The sequence below is a fragment of the Bos taurus genome, chromosome 12, assembly GCF_002263795.3.
Source record: "Bos taurus isolate L1 Dominette 01449 registration number 42190680 breed Hereford chromosome 12, ARS-UCD2.0, whole genome shotgun sequence".
In the NCBI taxonomy this organism is placed as follows: domain Eukaryota; kingdom Metazoa; phylum Chordata; class Mammalia; order Artiodactyla; family Bovidae; genus Bos; species Bos taurus.
In genome coordinates, this window is record NC_037339.1 from 10973894 (window position 1) to 10995695 (window position 21802).

General features: G+C 46.0%; 1 pseudogene; it reads right to left on the minus strand.

The window, feature by feature from the left end:
* Window positions 1-790: 790 nt before the first annotated feature.
* On the minus strand, window positions 791-21554 carry LOC100297633 (nuclear cap-binding protein subunit 2-like; annotated as a pseudogene).
* Between the last annotated feature and the right edge of the window lie 248 nt (window positions 21555-21802).

The window sequence follows — 21802 nt, forward strand, 5'->3', positions numbered from 1 at the left end:
CCTCTGTCCATGGGACTTTCCAGGCAAGAGTACTGGAGTGGGTTGCCGTTTCCTTCTCCAGGGAATCCTCCCGACCCAGGGATTGAACCTGGGTCTCCTGCTTTGTAGGCAGATGCTTTACCATCTGAGCCTCCAGGGAAGTCTAGCGGGTGAGGGAGCGCCGTCTTGTAGTAGTGGGTCCGCCCACGAAAGGCCAGCCCCTGGCGGGCACCAAAGCTGTCTGCATCCCGGGTCCCCAGCGTCATAGCGTCTGCCCAAGGAGATGTCCTGGCAGTCCGAACACCGGTTGGAAAAGAATTTCCAGAGCCACAGTAATGCAGAAAAGGAGTGGGTTTTTTAAGAACAAAGAGCAGAGATAATGAGGGCACTGTGAGTACAGCTGGCCAACCTCCTGACAGACCAGGGTGTGTCCGAAGGACACTGTTAGAGTGTCTCTCAAGGGAGAGCCGATGCTTTTCATTGGGTTAGTAGCCAATTTTTATAGCCTGCTGGAAGGGTAGCATTAGGTTAGGGCCTATAGGATGAATACCAGGGTGGGCATTTTTGCCTAATATGGGGTAAGGACCTAGCCAGTGACTCTTGAGGGTGGCGGGGGGGAGCTTCTGGCAATAGTCACAAAGGGTCTCAGTCAGTTCCAGAGATGACCTTGCTTCTGGGCTCTGCTCCTGTGGCCTTGGTACAAGGCCTCGCACCTATGACCTTGGGGTGGGACTCCACAGGAAACAGATAAGGTGGACTAGACTTGAAATCTGAGCACAAGCAGGTTGCCATCCACCCCCGAGGTGTCAGCTTAACTTCCCCAGTATCCCAGGGCAGCTGTGAGCAGCCCCAGCCAGCTGGGCCTGGGCACGATGCCTCCCTGCCCAGGACTCACGTGTGCCCGCTTGGTATAAAGAGGCAGCAGTCCAGAGACGCTGCTGCAGGGCTGGGCACCGGGGTCCCCTGTCTACAGCAATCAGGAGAGAGAAGAAAAATAGCATGCGGTAACACTTGGCAGTATCTGCCCGTCTACTCTCCATAGCAACCGGGAGGCTATTATGGGGATTGTAGCATTAATGATGAGGAAATGGGGGCTCAGAGAGGTGGGATCATTTGTCCAGTGTCTCCTAGCTGGTCAGTGATAGAGTCAGAGTTTAAACCCTCAATTTTCTGGCTCCAAAGCCTAGAGCCCCAGTCCCATTCTCATCCTCCCCATGTTGTTGTTCAGCCCCTCAGTCATGTCCAACTCTTTGTGACCCCATGGATTGCAGCTCGCCAGGCTTCCCTGTCCATCACCAGCTCCTGGAGCTTGCACAAACTCCTGTCCATCGAGTTGGTGAAGCCAACCAACCATCTCTATCGTCCCCTTCACCTCCCACCTTCAATCTTTGCCAGCCTCAGGGTCTTTTCTAATGAGTCAGTTCTTCGCATCAGGTGGCCAAAGGATTGGAGCTTCAGCTTCAGCATCAGTCCTTCCAATGAATATTCAGGATTGATTTCCTTTCGGATTGACTGAGCTTCCCCATGGACTTGCCCAAAAGACAGTTCAGTTCAGAGGCTCAGTGCTTACTGCAGCCTTTACCTTAGCCCTGCAGGAAGTGGACCAGCCTAAGATTAGCTAATTCAGTATCTGCGTCAACTGCTCAACAAAAAACTGATCTTTTTTTTTTTTCCAAAGCACCTTCCAGGCTATGAGGATAATCAAAAAGAAGTGATGGTGTGTTGCTTGAGTCTAAACAGGTGATGTCAGGATGGGGAGCACAGAGTGGCACGTGGAAACAAAAGAAACCAGGCTGGCACTGTTCCACGGGGCACTGTGTTCCACGGGGCTGGGTTGGAGGGGGGCCAGGCAAGTGTTGTTTGGAGAGTCAGCAGCATGTGGAGGAAGGTGGTTGGAGCAGGGCCCTGAGGCCAGGCCTTGACCTGGAGAGTCAGCAGCAAGCGGAAGTGGGTAGGTGGGACGGGGTGTCATCAGCCCTTCAATAAGGCTGTGCTCCACTTTCTTGGGGAAGGTGGCATGTCCCAGGGATGCAAATGACTCTGGGAGAAAAGAGGGTTTAGGGGCAAAAGGTAAATAGTGTAAAATAGAGGAGCAAGGAGAAGGTGGAGGCAAAGAGTGGCAGGGACAGAGGAGAGGAAGGTGAAGGAGGAAGAGAAAAAAGGCCTGCCCTGGGAAAGGCGTGGAGGGCTTGGGATACACAGTCACTGAGCTTGTGTGCTCAGTGCTTCAGCCGTGGGGAGGCGGGGAGAAGCTTTTTTCTTCAGAAAAGTGAAAGTGCAGTCACTCAGTCATGTCCAACTCTTTTCGACTCCGTGGACTATAGCCTACCAGGTTCCTCCATCCATGGAATTTTCCAGGCAAGAGAACTGGAGTGGGTTGTCATTTTTCTTCAGAAGTGGGGGTATTGTAGTTCCCTCCTTGTCTCTAGGACACCTTGAAGCCTCCCTGCTCAGAGAAGGTTCTTGTGTTGAATAATTTGCATGCCTGGGCACTGACCACTCAGGATCCATGCTGGACCTGACAGCCCTACGGCCAACCAGGGTGTGGCACCCCACATTAGCCCTGGCTGCACATGTGCCCTGCACACACATGCACACACATTCAGACACACATTCATAGCACTCATGCCAGGAAGCGCTACCCCAGCTTACTCATTGCAGAAGGACTGAATACCACTCGCATTTCCTCCAGTTTAATTAAGTGGGGCCTCGTGATTGTCTAAAATTAATGTTTCAAGTGAAGGCTCTTAATCCTCCCACTGCATCTTTTTAGACACAGCTCCCCTGACCTTTTCAGATTCTTGCTACACAATTCGCCTCTTGCTCAAATAATTTGCAATTACAAGACACCAACTGGTTGCTGATAAAGGCTAAATGTAAAACACCCACAGTATCCAACTTCAAAGTGGGGCTTAAGATCAGAGTGGTTACTAACAGTAACTACTAGCACCAACGAGATGGAAGGAAAAACCTTGAGTTTAATGACCTGTGAGTGCATCACAGCTCTAATAATGTGCCCCAGCTCCCAGCAAAAGAACCCACTATCACCCACTCTCTGGATGGCAACTCAAATCCATAGGGTGTGTATATAATACCAGTTCTCTTAGGCTTCCCTGGTAGCTCAGACGATAAAGAATCTACCTGCAATGTGGGATGGACCCAAGTTTGATCCCTGGGTCAGGAGGATCCCCTGAAGAAGGGAATGTCTACCCACTGCAGTATTCTTGCCTGGAGAAGCCCATGGACAGAGGAGCCTGGCGGGCTACAGTCCACAGGGCCACACAGAGTCATAACTGAGTGACTCACACAACACACGCAGTTCTTAGAGCCACGTTGGCAAATTGCTGTTGGACTAGTTGGAAAGAACAGGCACTGGGTGCCTGACCCATGGTTTTCTCTTTCCTCCAGCCTCCTGCCTTCCCTCCTCTCCTCCTTCCATGTTTCTCCTCCTCCTCTCAGTGTCTCTCTCTACCTCTCCCTCTTTCTCCTTAGTTTTTGCCCATGTTTATAATTAGGTGGATGCTGTACGAGACAGTAGGAATGTAAATAAGAATAGCTATTCCTGCCCTTGAGGAACTTGCAGCTACTAGGAGGAAAAGACACAGAGGAAATTCAAATACCATTTGAAGTACGGAGACCTCCAGGAACACCGAAGAAAGATACCCTAATCAGACAGTAAGGTCCAGCTCTGGCATAAGAGAAAGCCCCTGAGGAAGGCCCCAGCCTGAGAAGGCTCTGGAAGGACAAGCCTGCACTGAGTTCTCTGAGCACAGGGCTCCAGGCTCTGAAAGATCTCGGAAGCAGAGGCAGAAGGCAGAGGTATCACCAGGAAGATGCTCGGTGTCCTCAACCCAACCTCCAAGGCGAGACAAAGCCCAGTCAAAAGCAGCAGTGGGGTCTTCCATGATGGTCCAGTAACTAGAAGCTCCACGCCCCCAATGCAGGGGGCCCAGGTTCCATCCCTGGGCAGCGACCTAGATCCCATATGCCTCAACTAAAGGTCCCACATGCCACAACTAAAACCTGGCCCAGTCAAATAAGTCAACAAACATTAAAAAAAAAAATCGGCAGTGCCCAACCACTGCACCAGCCCTACCCAGTACCTCTACCAGAAAGCTTCAAGGTATCCGAAGCAGCGACCTCCCGCATCTGGAAGGTGACAGCATGCTGAAAACCTGGTGGAAACTGCTGTTCCGTCTGAAGTTCCACCATTGGAATGTCATTCTTTGGAAGGGAGAAGCCTTGCTTTAATAAGAAGCCTTTAATAGAGGAAAGTTGCCTGGAAAGCCTTGGCCTCAAGTTAAGAGAGAATGCCCCTTGAAGAGGTGATCTGAGAACAGTGAGACCCCAGGGAGGTCAGAGACGCCTAGGAGGGTCCTTGGAGGAAAACAGGAAGCTGGGCAGAGTGGGTGGGGCTAGACGTGTATTGGGTTGGCCCAAAAGTTCATTGGCGTTTTCTCTTCAATCTTTATGGAAAAACGCAAAAGAACTTTTCAGCCAACTCAATTCCTTTGGAAGCCAACATGAAAAGAAAAGGCATTTTTCTTCTATAATTTCAAGAGGTGTTGCGTGGGTGGCAGTTTGTAGTTCTCCCCTTTATCTCCACCTGAAGCAAATTGTAGACACTTAAGGCTCACTGCTTCAGAGCACTTCATCCTGCAGACTTTATGCAGCGCCCACCGTGTGCCAGGCTTTGTGCCAGGGGCTGGAGGCAGGAGCAGGGGTGTCTGGAGGGCTTCTTCCTGCTCTCCCATCACTTGGGGTTGAAGGGGCCTCACGGGGACCTGGATCAAAGGTGCCGTGGCCGTGGGCGGTGCCCTGCAGACAGGCTCCCTCCAGATGACCTTTGCGAGAGACCACGCTGAGAGCACCCAGCAGAGAGGGCTGGCTGACCACAGGACACATCTGCACTCAGCACTTTGTCAGAAGCCTCACCTGAAGCCCAGTGCCTGCAGGTTAGAAAAATAAACCAACAGGTGAAATGAACATTATAGCAGCAACCTGCCAAGCCTCTTAATCTGTCACTTAAATGTAGAGCTTTCAGCTATAATTGAACATCCTACTGAGACTATTATGAAGAGGAGGAGGAGGAGGAGGAGGAGGTGTCGAAGTTGTGGCTTAGGAGGGCGGAGGAAAATAAATTTCACTTCAAAACTAGTCAATAACAATGCCTTTGTGTTAAAAGAATGGAGTGCTGGACTCCTGGCTGCAGAGGAAGACAATACATCCACAGCTCAGGAGGCAGCCGAGTCACTACCCAGGCTGCCGGAGGAGAGCTGAGAGCCCCCGAGACTGGAAAATTACCACTGCATCTTGAAAACCTTAGAAAGAAGCAGCTTGGGAGATGGCTATAAGCATACTGTTGTTCAGTCGCTCAGTCATGTCCGTCGCTTTTGCGACCCCATGGACTGTAGCCCGCCAGGCTCCTCTGTCTATGGAATTTCCCAGGCAAGAATACTGGAGTGGGTTGCCATTTCCTTCTCCAGGGGATCTTCTCGACCCAGGGATTGAACCCACGTCTCCTGCATTGAAGGTGAATTCTTTACCACTGAGCCACCAGGGAAGCATGTTATTAAGAAGAAAAAGAAAGAAAAGGAGGAAAGGGAAGGATGGATGGAGGGAGGAATGAAAGAAGGAAGGAAGGGTGCGCCACATCATATGTCTTCAGAGAACTGCCAATCAGAACAGCAATAAGATACCGCGAATGGCCAAAATCCGGATCACTGCAAACACCAAAAGCTGGCAAGGATGTGGAGCAACAGGAACTCTGGCCCATTGCTGGTGGGAATGCAAAACGGTCCTGCCGTCTTGGAAGACCTCTTGGTGGTTTCTTATAAAACTAAAACATACTCTTAGCATACAGTCCAGCAATTGGGGTCCTTCCTGTTTACACAAAGGAGTTGAACACATATCAGCATGAAATCTGCACATAGATGTTTATAGCTACTTTATTCATAATTGCCAAAACTTGGAAGCAACCAAGATGCCCTTCAGTAGGTAAAGGGATAATGGGGTCCATCTAGATGATGGAATTTTAGTGCTGAAAGAAATGAGCTCTCAAGCCAAGAAAGACATGAAGAAATCTTAAATGCATATTGATAAGGGAAAGAAAAGCTGAAAAGGCTACATACCGTATAATTCCAACTACATGACATTCTGGAAAAGGCAAAACTATAGAGACAGTAAAAAGATTAGGGACTGGAGGGGAAGGGAACAATGAATAGGTGGAGCATAGAGGATTTGTAAAAGTATTTATCTGGCTGAGTCAGAGCTTAGTTGTGGCACACAGGATCTCAGTTGCGCCATGTGGGATTTTCATGGCAGCTCACTGATCTCTAGTTGTGGCATGGGCTCCACAGCATGCAGGCTCAGTAGTGGCCGTGCACAGGCTTAGATGCTTAGTTGCATGTGTGATCTTAGTCCTCTGCATTGCAAGGTGCGTTCTTAACAATTAGGCACCAAAGAAGTCTCCACAGAGGATTTTTTAAAGGCAGTGAAAATACTCTGATGGCATAATGATGTCAGTATACATCTGTCCAAACCTATAGAATGAACAACACCAAGAGTGAGCCCTAAGGTAAACTAATTAACTGGATGATTATGATGTGTCGATGTCAGTGCATCAGTTGGAACCAATGTTCCACCCTAATGGGAGAGGGTGATAATGGGGGAGGCTAAGTGTGAGGGGCAATCTCTATACCCTCCTCTCGATTTAGCTGTGAACCTAAAATTTCTCTTTTTTAAAAAGCCTCAAAAAAGAGAAATGGAAGGGAAGGAAGAGAAAAGAAAAACTCTCAATAGAAGGTAGCATCAAAAACTCCCATTTACTAGCTCCGAGAAGATCAGTGTGTGGGGATGGTTTTGTGAAGATCGAAGACCATCAGGTTAATTGCACCCAGCCTCCTGGAAATTCTCAGGTGCCTCGCCTTCTGGAATAAGAGGGAGTCTTCAAAGCATCCCATCCTTCTGGAAAGGCAGTGTGACATAAAGACAGGAGGCAGTTATGGTGCCTGTATTACTATTATTAGTGGACTGAATTGCCTTTGAGAGATTGTTCTGCTGACGAAGAGAGAAATTAGACAGGAGTGAATTGTTTCCCAGCATTTCTTCTTTAGAGAAATCGGGCCCCCGGGGTCTGAAGAGACGTAGTAGGAGGGCCTCGCAGATACCTCAGCAGGCATATTCGTTGTTTCCTAATCTTCACAGAGAACCAGCCTGAGCGCTGGATGCCTGACCTTGTGAGAAGTTGGGTGGAACTCATTTTGCTGTAACTCTCCTCAGAAAGGATCCAACAACAATGTACTCTTCTTATCAAAGCTTCCCCCAGGAGCACCAAGCAACGGCCACTTTCCTGCCCATCCACAGTAGCTGCCTTTCAAATGACCGGATCAGATGCCGAAAAAGTCAACAATCATGGTCTGACTCAAGGCTACAGGAGAGCTGGCTTGCTTCAGCGCTCCTGTGAAGAAACGTGAGCCACTCAGAACACTGCCTTCAGTCCTCAAGACAGAAATACAACTGTCGGTGGCTTGTACACAATTCAAATCTTAATTCTCACCTCCTATAACACCTCATTGATCCCTTCATTGTCAGGGGATGAGGCCTTCTGCGGGAGTGAATGTGCCTTGTAGTTTAGGCTTACCTGTTAAAGCACTTAATCATAAAAAAATAAGAAGGTTGGCTGTACTGCATACTTCGCTGCTAGAATAAACAGTACCTTTCGTACTTGAAATTTTATGACTCAGGCCATCATCTTGATTGAGAACTACATGCTGTGGTTGTAATTCATATATGGTAGGTAATAAAAGGTTAAAAGCAGTGGTGATTTCTGCCTGACTGGCTGATGCTTTCATGTAAATAACTTGATTTCGAAGGCATCACGTGTTATTAAATTCTTTTCTCTATGTCTGCTTCAGGTTTATCAGGTTTCGTGAAGCAAGTGTTAAAAAGACATAGCACAGGTAAGAGGCTCCATTACAGAGATTATAAACTGTGCTAGACATTAGTCTCCAAGGACACATGAAAAAAATGTTCTTTTATATAATAATGGTGGTAGCCATAGTAAGGAGGGATAGTAAGTATGTGTATCAGCTAAGATTCTTTGGTGTAAGCAACAGAAACCAACTCTGAGTAACATAAACCACAAAAGGGGTGTATTGAAAGAATTCTTAGTAGGTCTCAGTGCTGGCCCCGGAAGCACTGAATCGGGGCTGGCCCAGCGAACTCTAGGGCTTAGACATTCTCTGGCTCCTCCCTAGACATTTCCAGGGCCTGTCTGTCTCCACCCTGGAGACAGATGCTGGGAGGAAATGACCTAATTGATCCATCTGGGGTCATGGGTCTATCCCTGTGGCCATGTGGGTGAATCCTGTGAATCTTATGCCTGGCAGCCCCTAAAAGCCCCAGAGAATGAAGCAGGGGAATTTCCACCAAAGAAAGAAATGTGTGGACAACAACAGGAGTCCACTAGAGACAACCTCACCAACCCAATATATACATAGTCACATTCCCTAGTGTCTAGTTGCTCGTGGTTTCATAAGAGCATGGCTTCCTGTCCCAAAAGTTTGCCTGTGCCTACTCTACTCTAGAGGCTGCAGGAGGCAGAATGTATCCCTCCATGTCCTAATCCCCAGGGTTTGTGAATGGGGTTCTTTGAAGATGTGATTAACAGACTTTAAAATGCAGAGATTTGCCTGGATTATCCAGGTGGGCCTATTTCATCACATGAATCAGACAGGTGCAGCAGAAGAGGAAGTTGGAGAAATTCTTAACTATGGTTGGGACTTGATCCCCTGTAGTTGCAATAGGGATCACACAGAAAATACAAAAAGGAATTCCAGCAGCCTCTAGCAAGGATCTCTAGTAAAGATAGCCCTCTGGCTGACAGCCAACACAAGGACTTCAGTCCTACAACCTCAAGGAACTTAATTTAGCCAACAATCTGAATGGTCCTAGAAGAGGGTTCATACCCAGAACTTCCAAAAAGGAGCTTGCTAACTCCATGTTTCATCATTTTGAAGCTCTAAGCAGAGGACTTCGTTGAACCACACCTACAGAAACATGTAACAAATCAATAACCTCAGATATGCAGATGACACCACCCTTATGGCAGAAAGTGAAGAGGAACTCAAAAGCCTCTTGATGAAAGTGAAAATGGAGAGTGAAAAAGTTGGCTTAAAGCCCAACATTCAGAAAACGAAGATCATGGCATCCGGTCTCATCACTTCATGGGAAATAGATGGGGAAACAGTGGAAACAGTGTCAGACTTTATTTTTCTGGGCTCCAAAATCACTATAGATGGTGACTGCAGCCATGAAATTAAAAGACGCTTACTCCTTGGAAGGAAGGTTGTGACCAACCTAGATAGCATATTCACAAGCAGAGACATTATTTTGCCAACAAAGGTTCATCTAGTCAAGGCTATGGTTTTTCCTGTGGTCACGTATGGATATAAGAGTTGGACTGTGAAGAAGGCTGAGCGCCAAAGAATTGATGCTTTTGAACTGTGGTGTTGGAGAAGACTCTTGAGAGTCCCTTGGACTGCAAGGAGATCCAACCAGTCCATTCTGAAGGAGATCAGCCCTGGGATTTCTTTGGAAGGAATGATGCTAAAGCTGAAACTCCAGTACTTTGGCCACCTCATGCGAAGAGTTGATTCATTGGAAAAGACCCTGATGCTGGGAGGGATTGGGGGCAGGAGGAGAAGGGGACAACAGAGGATGAGATGGCTGGATGGCATCACTGACTCGATGGACGTGAGTCTGAGTGAACTCTGGGAGTTGGTGATGGACAGGGAGGCCTGGCGTGCTGCGATTCATGGGGTTGCAAAGAGTCGGACATGACTGAGCGACTGATCTGATCTGATCTGAACCATTAAATTTGTGGCTATTTATTCTGGCAGCAATAGAAAATCAATACAGAGCTCTTGCAGATGTTTCACCTTCTGCAGCATTCATACTTTCATCTTATGATTTTCTTGCTGACAAGCTGGCAGGTTAAGCTCCCTGGGTTTATCAACCTGGCCATAGTTCTTTTGCATCTTCGGCAATTACAACAGTTGCCAATTTTGTTTAGTCATTAAGTCGTGTCCAACTCTTTGTGACCCCATGAACTGTAGCCCTCCAGGCTCCTCTGTCCATGGAGTTCTCCAGGCAGGAATACTGGAGTGGGTTCCCATTTCTTTTTCCAGGGGATCTTCCCAACCCAGGGATTGAACCCGTATCTCCTGCACTGGCAAGCAGATTCTTTACAGCTGAGCCACCAGGGAAGCCCTATCTTCAGCAATAACAATTTTTTTAAAAGCAATCAAAAAAGTATTTACTCAGGGCCTATCATGTGTTAAGTACTTTATAGCCTTTACCACGTTAAATCATCACCAAAAAAAAAAAAAATCTTTTTAACAGATTAAAAGGCTCTGCATATCACTGCATCCTGGAACATGGGAAGAGTGCTGATGCGTACTTCATCAGACTTTTCTAAGGATTGAATAAGATATTGATACAAATTTACACAAACAGTAAGAGGTAGAGCTATTCTGTCTGACCCAAATGCTTGCTCTTTCTACCACACTCAACAGCACCACTGTGAAAGCACCCAAGACAATCAGTTAAGTTCAGTCCCTCAGTTGTGTCCAACTCTTTGCAACCCCATGGACTGCAGCATGCCAGGCTGCCCTGTCCATCACCAACTCCTGAAGCTTACTCAAACTTATGTCCATTGAGTCTGTGAAGCCATCCAACCATCTCATCCTCTGTCATCCCCTTCTCCTCCTGCCTTCAATCTTTCCCAGCATCAGGGTCTTTTCCAATGACTCAGTCCTTCGCATCAGGTGACCAAAGTATTGAAGTTTTGGCTTCAGCATCAGTCCTTCCAGTGAATATTCAGGAATGATTTCTTTTAGGATTGACTGGTTGGATCTCCTTGCAGTCCAAGGGACTCTCAAGAGTCTTCTCCAACACCACAGTTCAAAATCATCAATTCTTTAGCACTCAGCTTTCTTTATAGTTCAGCTCTCACATCCTTACATGACTACTGGAAAAACCATACCTTTGACTAGATGGACTTTTGTTGGCAAAGTAATATCTCTGCTTTTTAATATGCTGTTTTGGTTGGTCATAGCTTTTCCTCCAGGGAGCAAGCATCTTTTAATTTTATGGCTGCAGTCATCATATGCAGTGATTTTGGAGCCCCCCAAAATAAAGTCTGTCAGTTTCCATTGTTTCCTCATCTATTTGCCGTGAAGTGATGGGACCAGATGCCATGATTTTAGTTTTCTGGATGTTGAATTTTAAGCTAGCTTTTTCACTCTCCTCTTTCACTTTCATCAAGAAGCTCTTTAGTTCTTCTTCACTGTCTGCCATAAGGGTGGTGTCATCTGTGTATCTGAGGTTATTGATATTTCTCTCAGCAATCTTGATTCCAGCTTGTGCTTCATCTAGCTCAGCATTTCTCATGATCTACTCTGCATATAACTTCAATAAGCAGGGTGACAGTATACAGCGTTGATGTACTCCTTTCCTGATTTGGAACCAGTCTGTTGTTCCATGTCCAGTTCTAACTGTTGCTTCTTGACCTGCACACCGATTTCTCAAGAGGCAGGTAAGGTGGTCTGGTATTCCCATCTCTTGAAGAATTTCCCACAGCCAAAGGCTTTGGTGTAGTCAATAAAGCAGAGGTAGATTTTTTTTTTTTTTTGGAACTCTCTTGCTTTTTCTATGATCCAGCAGATGTTGGCAATTTGATCTCTGGTTCCTCTGTCTTTTCTAAATCCACCTTGAACATCTGGAAGTTCATGGTTCACATACTGTTGAACTCTGGCTTGGAGAATTTTGAGCTTTACTTTGCTAGCATGTGAGATGAGTGCAATTGTGCGGTAGTTTGAGCATTCCTTGGCTTTGCCTTTCCTTGGGATTGGAATGAAAACTGACCTTCTCCAGTCCTGTGGCCACTGCTGAGTTTTCCAAATTTGCTGGCATATTGAGTGCAGCACTTTCACAGCATCATCTTCTAGGATTTGAAATAGCTCAACTGGAATTCCATCACTTCCACTAGCTCTGTTTGTAGTGATGCTTCCTAAGGCCCACTTGACTTCACATTCCAGGATATCTGGCTCTAGGTGAGTGATCACACCATGGTGACTATCTAGGTCGTGAAGATCTTTTTTGTATAGTTCTTCTGTGTATCCTTGCCACCTCTTCTTAGTATCTTCTGCTTCTGTTAGGTCCATACAGTTTCTGTCCTTTATTGAGCTCATCTTTGCATGAAATGTTCCCTTGGGATCTCTAATTTTCTTGAAGAGATCTCTAGCCTTTCCCATTCTATTATTTTCCTCTATTTCTTTGCAATGATCACTGAGGAAGGCTTTCTTATCTCTCCTTGCTATTCTTTGGAACTCTGCATTCAGACGGATATATCTTTCCTTTTCTCCTTTGCCTTTAGCATCTCTTCTTTTCTCAGCTATTTATAAGGCCTCCTCAGACAACCATTTTGGCTTTTTGCATTTCTTTTTCTTGGGGATGGTCTTGATCACTGCCTCTGTACAATGTCATGAACCTCCATCCATAGTTCTTCGGGCACTCTGTCTATCAGGTCTAATCCCTTGAATCTATTTGTCACTTCCACTGTATAATGGTAAGGGATTTGATTCAGGTCAAACCTGAATGGTTTAGTGGTTTTCCCTACAGGACCTTTTGAAGGAGGTCGCCATTATCTTCATTACCTCCACCTTGGCCTCAGGTCAAACAGAAGGGAGGGAACACAGCCCCGCCCATCAATAGAAAATTTGATTAGAGGTTTATTGAGCATGGCCTCTCCCATCAGAACAAGACCCAGTTTCCCCCTTAGTCAGTCTCTCCCATCAGGAACCTTCTATAAGCCTCTTATCCTTCTCCATCAGAGGGCAAACAGACTGAAAACCACAATCACAGAAAACTAACTGATCTCATCACATGGACCACAGCCTTGCTAACCCAAGCCAATAAGCAGCTATAACTGACAGCCAGTGTCGCATCATGGCCTCGAGATTCTCTAGGGCCTCCAGTGTGTGGGGCAGTGGGGTGAGCGCTGAACCAGGAGTCAGCTGGCCATGTCCATCCCTCTACCAGTTAGATCTGTGTGGGGCTGAGAAACAAATTGGAATTACAGTCAGATCTCAGTTCTCCTTGATGTTCAGTGTTCCCTCTCCTGGATCTCCCCCGTGCCTGCATAATGGCCCAGTCCAAGAACACATGGAGAAGTCTCTGAACTTCTCTGTAACACTCTTTCATCTCCAGGACTTCCCAGTGAAATCTCTGGCAGGGCTGCCACTCACTCCAACCAAGAGCTCAATTTGGGGTTGGCAAAATCTCAGGTTTTCCTCATTCATTCCCATTAAAGTCCTCCACTTTCAACCAGCAAAAACAGGTTCACACACATGCTCACATACACACACACACACACACACACACACACACACACACGCACGCACACGGACACCAAATGGAGTCTGTCCTTCCTGCAAGAAAATTGCCCGTTTCATGGCTGGCCCCGCACTTTGAAAAGCACAGTGCTCTGGCCAGTCTGGCTGGCAGAAGGACCACAGGAGCCCCGGGCCAGGAGCCCACAGTCTCCTGCTGTGCTCCCCCAAAACTCCAGCAGGTTTTCAAGAGTAAAAGCTTTTCAATTTGTCGTGTGCTTTCGGTCAATTTACAGTGCTTTGAAATAGTTCTGGACAATTTTTCCAGTTTTATGCACATTTCATAGAAAGGAGCCACCGATGCCCACGCCACTGTTTCCAGAAGTCTCTCCCCCCAGCTTCTCTCAGAATGCAGCCACGAAGACTCAGGAACCAGCAGCACTGGGGCTCCCCGTCTGCCCCATGTGCCTCTGCATCTGCCCAGATCTGCCCCAAAACTGCTCCAAAGAGGTCCCTGCCCTTCAGAACCTTCTGCTGGGAACTCCTTCTCTCCCCACGTTTCCCAGCTCTGCCGTGGGGTAGGCAGGACTCTGTCGTTTGAATTCCTTCTGTCATATGCATATTATCCAACCTTAGAAAACACACAAGTCTGGCTGCCTAAGCTTCAGCTTTGACTGTCACTCTGTGTTTTTGACTGCAGTTAATGAACCCTAACTGCCCCCAAATACTCTGGCTTTCAGACTATCGGAGCCAGCATTCCCAACTGGATATCGATTTACCATTGCATTTATATGAAAGAACAAGAAAGAGCTTTGTGTGTGTGTTTTAGCTACTTAATCCTCATTCCTTTTGGCTGAGAGCTTCTCCTTGGACCATTTCAGAGAGAGGACCAGAGGGATTTAGCCTGCTGATCCTTTTTATTTTTATTGTATTATCTCTGTATTAGCATCTTCCTTTTGGAATGCTCAGAAAATAAGGGAAAACAGCAACAACCCCCTCCCCCAATGGCAGTGGACATGAAAGGCATCTAGCAAAGTGATGAGTTATTGCAAACTGTTCATGAATCTAAATGCCAGCCAGACATTATTTGAAGTCTGAATTAATAATATAGGTACAACTGCTTTTTGAATGCATAAGCATCTCCTTTATAAAGTGCTGGTCTGTATACAGTAGCTGGTATTATTTTACATTTTCTCTAACATTGGATATCTATACATAGTCTGCAGAATCTGTATCATCCTGGAAGTGGGGGACTGAAACTTATTGATGTTATTAATAGAAAGTATTCCTCACTCTCAAAAAGATTGGGAATCTCTACTCCTTAAAAAAAGAAAATAAAAATAGGGAATTCTCTGGTAGTGCAGTGGTTAGGACACCAAGCTTTCACTGCAGGGGTCAGGGATTCAGTTGCTGGTGAGGGAACTAAGATCCCACAAGCAGCATGATGTGATAAAAAAAAAAAATTATTTTAATAAAATTAAAAAAGAACTTCGTAGGTGGTCCAGTGGTTAAGAATCCACCCACCCACGCCAGGGACATGGGTTTGATCCCTGCCCTGGGAAGATTGCACATGCCGAGAGGCAGCAGCCCGTGCACCATGACTGCTGAGCCTGTGCATCCTGGAGCCTGCACCCCGTAACAGGAGGAGCCCAGCACCCCAGCCAGGAGCAGCCCCTCTCACTGCGACCAGAGAAGGCCCATGCACAGCCATGAAGACCCAGAGGAGCCAAAATAATAAAAATAAATAAATAAGTAAATGGGTAAATAAAATTAAAAAATAAAAATAGAGTTACCGTACAATTCAGTAATTCCACTCCTGGGCATATATCCAAAAAAGAAAAAGATGAAAACTCTAAATCAAAAAGATACGTGACCCTAATTTTCAGAGAAGCACTATTTACAGTAGCTAACATGTGGAGGCAGCCTGAATGTCCACTGACAGATAAATAGATAAAGAAGATGTGGCATATTTGTACAATGGAATACTACTCAGCCATAAAGACAATTAAACAATGCCATGCACAGCAATAGGGATGGACCTAGAGACTATCATACTAAGTGGATCCAACAGAAAGAGACAAATATCCTCTGGTATCACTTGTATGTGGGGTCTGAAATATGACACACATGGGCTTATTTACAAACAGAGATACATTCACAGACATGGGACACAAACTTACGATTACCAAAGAGGGGCAGAGGGAAGAGGAATAAGTTGAGAATTTACGATTAACAGATACACACTTACATAACAGATAGAAAACAAAGTTCTACTGTGTAGCACAGAGAACTATATTCAATATCTTGTAATAACCTATAATGGAAAAAAATCTGAAAAAAATATGTATGTATAACTGAATCAGTCTGCTGTACACCTAAAACATTATAAATCAATTATAGTTCAATATTTTTTTTTTTTAAACTGGGAATCACTGTTTCAAGGAAACTGGATCGGTAGCAAACAGCCTCTCCCCCCATCTGGGGGAAGGAAAATGCCAGGGACAACGTCCCTTCTCCACCCCGCACTGGCTCACACTTGTGTCATTGGCCTCGTGTTGGGTATGGTGCCCTCGAGGAACAGGCAAGCTACTGTCTGCACATCTGAACACTGAGCTCCTACTCTGAGGTCTGCTCTTGACTGGCTAAAATATCCTGGGTCTTTCACTTCACTTTCATGGGCCTCCGTTACTTCAACTATAAAATGATTTCACAAAAGGTGTCAAAAACTCTTGCCAGCTCAGCCATTCTTTGACTCAACACATTGTAATTCTAGGCACCTTGCACATGTGTTACTGCTCATAAATCCTAAAACGGCCACAGGTCTTTTACAGATAATTGCACTTCCCAGCTAAGGGCCAACAGGCTCTTCATTTGGCTACTGACTTTATAAAAAAAAAAAAAAAGATGCAAAAGGGCTGAAAGGATTAGGGCTCAGGCTAAGGAACATGCATTGCCTCACATGTTCCAAAAACAGGCACCACCTACCCAGCACTTGCTGTGTGTCAGGCACACTGAAAACACTTTCTGTGGATTAAATTGTTTGATCCACCAGATAACCCTATGAGATATCATCTGTTACTTATCTCCCTTTACCAGTAAGGAACCCCAAACCCTTCTCTGGTCCAATTCTGTATCATCTTTGTATCTTTCAGATCATCTTCCCCTTACTGAGAAATAAGGAGTGTATTTGTTCTTAGAATGTAATTCATAAACACATAAGCCATCACCATGTGGGTCTCCATCATGAAACACAGCAAGATGCAGGAAAGAAAATAAAAGGCTCATTTAGCTAGTACCATTTAATATTTCCTTCTCTGAGACAAACATTAAGTGTCTGTGTAATTATCCTTAACTCTCACGGGGAGAAGGGAAGAATTCAATGATTCAAAGTTTGCCACTTTTTTTTAGTTAATCTTAAAGGGAGGACACATAAAACAGTGGGAAAGACTTAAATTGGGCTAAGTTCTTGGCAGCTAGAGGCTTTCAATGATGAGAGAAATCTTGACCTGCATCCAAGTCAGCCCCATCCGTAACCTTTTTGCTACCTGTCTCACCAGTATCCAAGCCAAGGAAAATTAGCAACACATTATACATCCTAATTAGAGCAAATATCTGCAAAAAATATCAACACACTAGGTTGGTGACATTGCCATAAAAAGCCACCCTCCTTATAGCATTATTGGGCATATAATATGTATATCACTAGATTGGTGCAAATTTTGGAAAGCAAAATGACAAAACTAAACAATTCTCAGCAAGGCCACTCCTGAATGTCTATCCTTAGAAAATATATCATAGCAATACATCAATAAAAGCAGGAAGAGGGCTTCCCTGGTTGTCCAGTTCACCTGCCAATCCTGGGGACACAGGTTCAATCCCTGGTCTGGGAAGATCCCACGTGCCTCGAGTCTACTGAGCCTGTGCTCCACAGCAAGAGAAGACGCGTGCGTGCCACCCTGGAAGGCAGCCCCTGCTCGCTGCAGCTAGGGAAAGGCCCCCACGCAGCGATGAAGACCCAGTGCAGCCAAAACCGAATTAATTAATTAAAAAAAAAACCACAATAGGAAGAGTTATACATGTGAATGTCCATTGCAGCATTATCTACAATAGCAAAATTGTAACACAAACACAATTTTTTCAATGTTTATTGAACAGCTATTTTGCGCCAGGCACCATGCTGGACCCCAACACAGCGAACATGAGTCTCCTAAAGTATTGTGCTGAATAGGAGGCTGTTTTTCTTTCTTTTGGATCCTGTTCTTTAATAATTTTTCAGAGGAAAACCAAGAAGGGGCTTCCGGCTCAGTAGAGACATTGATTAAAGCTTGGTGAAAAATGGGCAGACGTGCAGATCCTGGGTAACACAGGTCAAATTCAACAGACCAAAGGAGTGCAAGTTTTTATGATGGAGTTCTCACCACCCACTGGTTTGGGGCTGGTTTTCCATAGCCGCCCCTCCCAGCATCATAGTCCTAAGGCTACTCATCTCGTTCCTGGCTCCCAGAACTCCCACGGTCATACTGCCTGCCCTCCTTAAAGCCTGCATCCCAGTCTGTGCTAGTGATCGATCAACCAAGTAAGTTCCATTAATGTACTGCGTGGCATTTTCTGCAACTGCTCTTGAATCGTATCGCACAAAGCAGAACCCACATGCTGTGGATAAAATTCATTTTATCCAGGCCCAAGATGATTTTCTTTATGCCACCACTTTTGCTGAAGAGCTCGTAGGTTTGTTCTTCAGCTGTGTGAAAGGAAAGATTCCTTACATACAACGTGCAGTTTTTCCTCAGTAATTTTCCCTGTTCTTCACTGTCACCCCGGAAGGGCTGGTCTTGGTCCTGGCTCAGGTCGACATAGAAGTTGCTGGGCAGTGCCTTCAGGAGGCCACCTGACTTCAGTGCAGAGGTGGTCAAGGGTGCCACTTGGAGAATGAGGCTGTTTTGTTTTTTGTCTGTTTATTTTGAGAAATCTGTATTCACTTCTTTCTGGTTCTCTGGTGTATTACAGGGTTGGGAGGTTGGGAACTCCATGGCATATGGGCTCCTGGATGCAATGTGAATTCTGCCAACAACGTGTGTTTGTATGAGATTTGGGAGGCAGAAGGGAGGCAAGAGGACCTAGTCTCCTTTCTCCAGAGTGGACACATGGGTTTTGTCAGATGTGAGTTTTTGCAGAAACCAGTGAAGCTCTTAGCAACCACCTACCTGGGTGTTGTGGGGCAGCTGGGACCGTTAGCATTTTCTTGCAGCTTTCTGGTCTTTGCCCTAAGCAGTACCCCCTGATTCTCTGAAAGTCGGCAATAAATCTGAAAACCAAGAAAACCCATCCCCCACATCCACTTCCCTGCTGTTGATTTTTATTCCTCCAGTCTTAGCTTTGTAAGCTCCTAATTCCCTGTGTCAAATCCCTCTCTGACTCAAATACCTAGAGTGAAATATATTTTCCTTAATCCTTAACTTATTGCAGAGAAGCAACAATCTAGAACAGCTCTGCCCAGTAGGAAACTAATGTAAGTCACACATGGGAGACACTTGTAATTTGAATTTTTCCATCAGGCATATTAAAAAAAGTAAAAAGAAACAGGTGAAGTTAATTCAACAATATATTTTATTTAACCCAATATATCCAAAATATTATCTCAATGTGTAGTCAATATGAAAATATTAATTATATCACTTCCTTTTTGTACTGTCTTCAGGATACAGTGCATATTTTATATGTAAAGCACTCTTCAGACCAGCCACATTTCAAGCACTTAATAGCTACACGTGACTAGCGGCTCACCTAATTTCTAAACATAGATCTATATAAGGTATACATGCGTGCTAAGTTGCTTCAGTCATATCTGACTCTTTCCGACCCTATGGACTGTAGCTTGCCAAGCTCCTCTGCCCGTGGGGTTCTTCAGGCCAGAATACTGGAGTGGATTGCCATGCTCTCCTCCAGGGAATCTTCCCGACCGAGGGATTGAACCCACATCAATTAACTCTCCTTCCTTGGCAGGCAGGTTCTTTACCACTAGCGCCATCTAGGAAGCCCTCTGGCTCAAGATCAAGATCAAGATCAGTCGCTCAGTCGTGTCCGACTCTTTGCAACCCCATGAATCGCAGCACGCCAGGCCTTCCTGTCCTTCACCAACTCCCGGAGTTCACTCAGACTCACGTCCATCGAGTCAGTGATGCCATCCAGCCATCTCATCCTCTGTCATCCCCTTCTCCTCCTGCCCCCAATCCCTCCCAGCATCAGAGTCTTTTCCAATGAGTCAACATTTCGCATGAGGTGGCCAAAGGACTGGAGTTTCAGCTTCAGCATCATTCCTTCCAAAGAAATCCCAGGGCTGATCTCCTTCAGAAAGGACTGGTTGGATCTCCTTGGAGTCCAAGGGACTCTCAAGAGTCTTCTCCAACACCACAGTTCAAAAGCATCAATTCTTCAGCGCTCAGCCTTCTTCACAGTCCAACTCTCACATCCATACATGACCACAGGAAAAAGCATAGCCTTGACTAGACGAACCTTTGTTGGAAAAGTAATGTCTCTGCTTTTGAATATGCTATCTAGGTTGGTCATAACTTTTCTTCCAAGGAGTAAGCATCTTTTAATTTCATGGCTGCAGTTACCATCTGCAGTGATTTTGGAGCCCAAAATAATAAAGTCTGACACTGCTTCCACTGTTTCCCCATCTATATCCCATGAAGTGATGGGATCGGATGCCATGATCTTCGTTTTCTGAATGTTGAGCTTTAAGCCAACTTTTTCAATCTCCTCTTTCACTTTCATCAAGAGGCTTTTGAGTTCCTCTTCACTTTCTGCCATAAGGGTGGTGTCATCTGCCTGTCTGAGGTTATTGATATTTCTCCCAGCAATCTTGATTCCAGCTTGTGTTTCTTCCAGTCCAGCGTTTCTCATGATGTACTCTGCATATAACTTCAATAAGCAGGGTGACAATATACAGCCTTGACATACTCCTTTTCCTATTTGGAAACAGTCTGTTGTTCCATGTCCACTTCTAACTGTTGCTTCCTGACCTGCATACAAATTTCTCAAGAGGCAGGTCAGGTGGTCTGGTATGCCCATCTCTTGAAGAATTTTCCACAGTTTATTGTGATCCACACAGTCAAAGGCTTTGACATAGTCAATAAAGCAGAAATAGATGTTTTTCTGGAACTCTCTTGCTTTTTCCATGATCCAGCGGATGTTGGCAATTTGATCTCTGGTTCCTCTGCCTTTTCTAAAACCAGCTTGAAAATCAGGAAGTTCAGAGTTCACATATTGCTGAAGCCTAGCTTGGAGAATTTCGAGCATTATTTTGCTAGCATGTGAGATGAGTGCAATTGTGCGGTAGTTTGAGCATTCTTTGGCATTGCCTTTCTTTTACATTGGAATGAAAACTGACCTTTTCCAGTCCTGTGGCCACTGCTGAGTTTTCCAAATTTGCTGGCATATTGAGTGCAGCACTTTCACAGCATCATCTTTCAGGATTTGCTGAGTGGCTCAGTGGTAAAGAATCTGCCTGCCAATGCAGGAGACGTGGGTTCAATCCCTGCTCCAGGAGGATCCTGCATGCCCCAGAGCAACTAAGCCTGTGGACCACAACTACTGAGGCTGTACTCTAGAACCTAGGAGCTGCAACTGCTGAGCCCACCTGCAGCAATTACTGAAGCCCACTCACTCTGGAGCCTGCGTTTCACAAGAGAAGCCGCCACGAGGGAGTAGCCCCCACTCATTGCAACTAGAGAAAAGCCCATGCAGCAACAAAGACCCTCTGGCTCAGTCTGCCTGAAATGCAGGAGACCCGGGTTTGATCCCTGAGTGGGGAAGATCCCATGGAGAAGGAAATGGCAACCCACTCCAGTATTCTTGCCTGGACAATCCCATGGATGGAGGAGCCTAGTAGGATACAGTGCACGGGTCGCAAAGAGTCAGACACAACTGAATGACTTCACTATATAAGATACTAGAGTATAAATGATAGCAGATTGTTGTACTGCTATTTGCATGAACTTTGGGGCTTAGTAGAGGACTGTGTTTCTGCTGCTGGGTTTGGCTCCATCTCCCTACCCAGTCCATCAGGTGTCTGTCAAATGAGATCTGGTTCTCACCCAGGTTGAATCGAAGGCAGCCTTTTGTGTGGGGAAGGATGGGAGCGCTGTAAATGCCCACAAACTGCATGAGAAACGGCATTGCACAAGAAGGAGCCAGGACCTAGGTCCAAGACGGGTTTGCCTTGGTCTGGGATGAGCTCAGTGTCCAGGTGGGAATGGGGCAGCTCCTGAGCTGGGTGGCTCTGCGCTGAGACAGCAGACGCACCGGTGTGAGGGCCTCTGTCATGCCCTCTGGGAACAGGTGGTGCAATGAGAGAAAGTCAACAAGACTTGTGCCGAGAGGTGCTGAGCTGGCCACATCCGCCCAAAGCAAGAGCCTTATTTAGA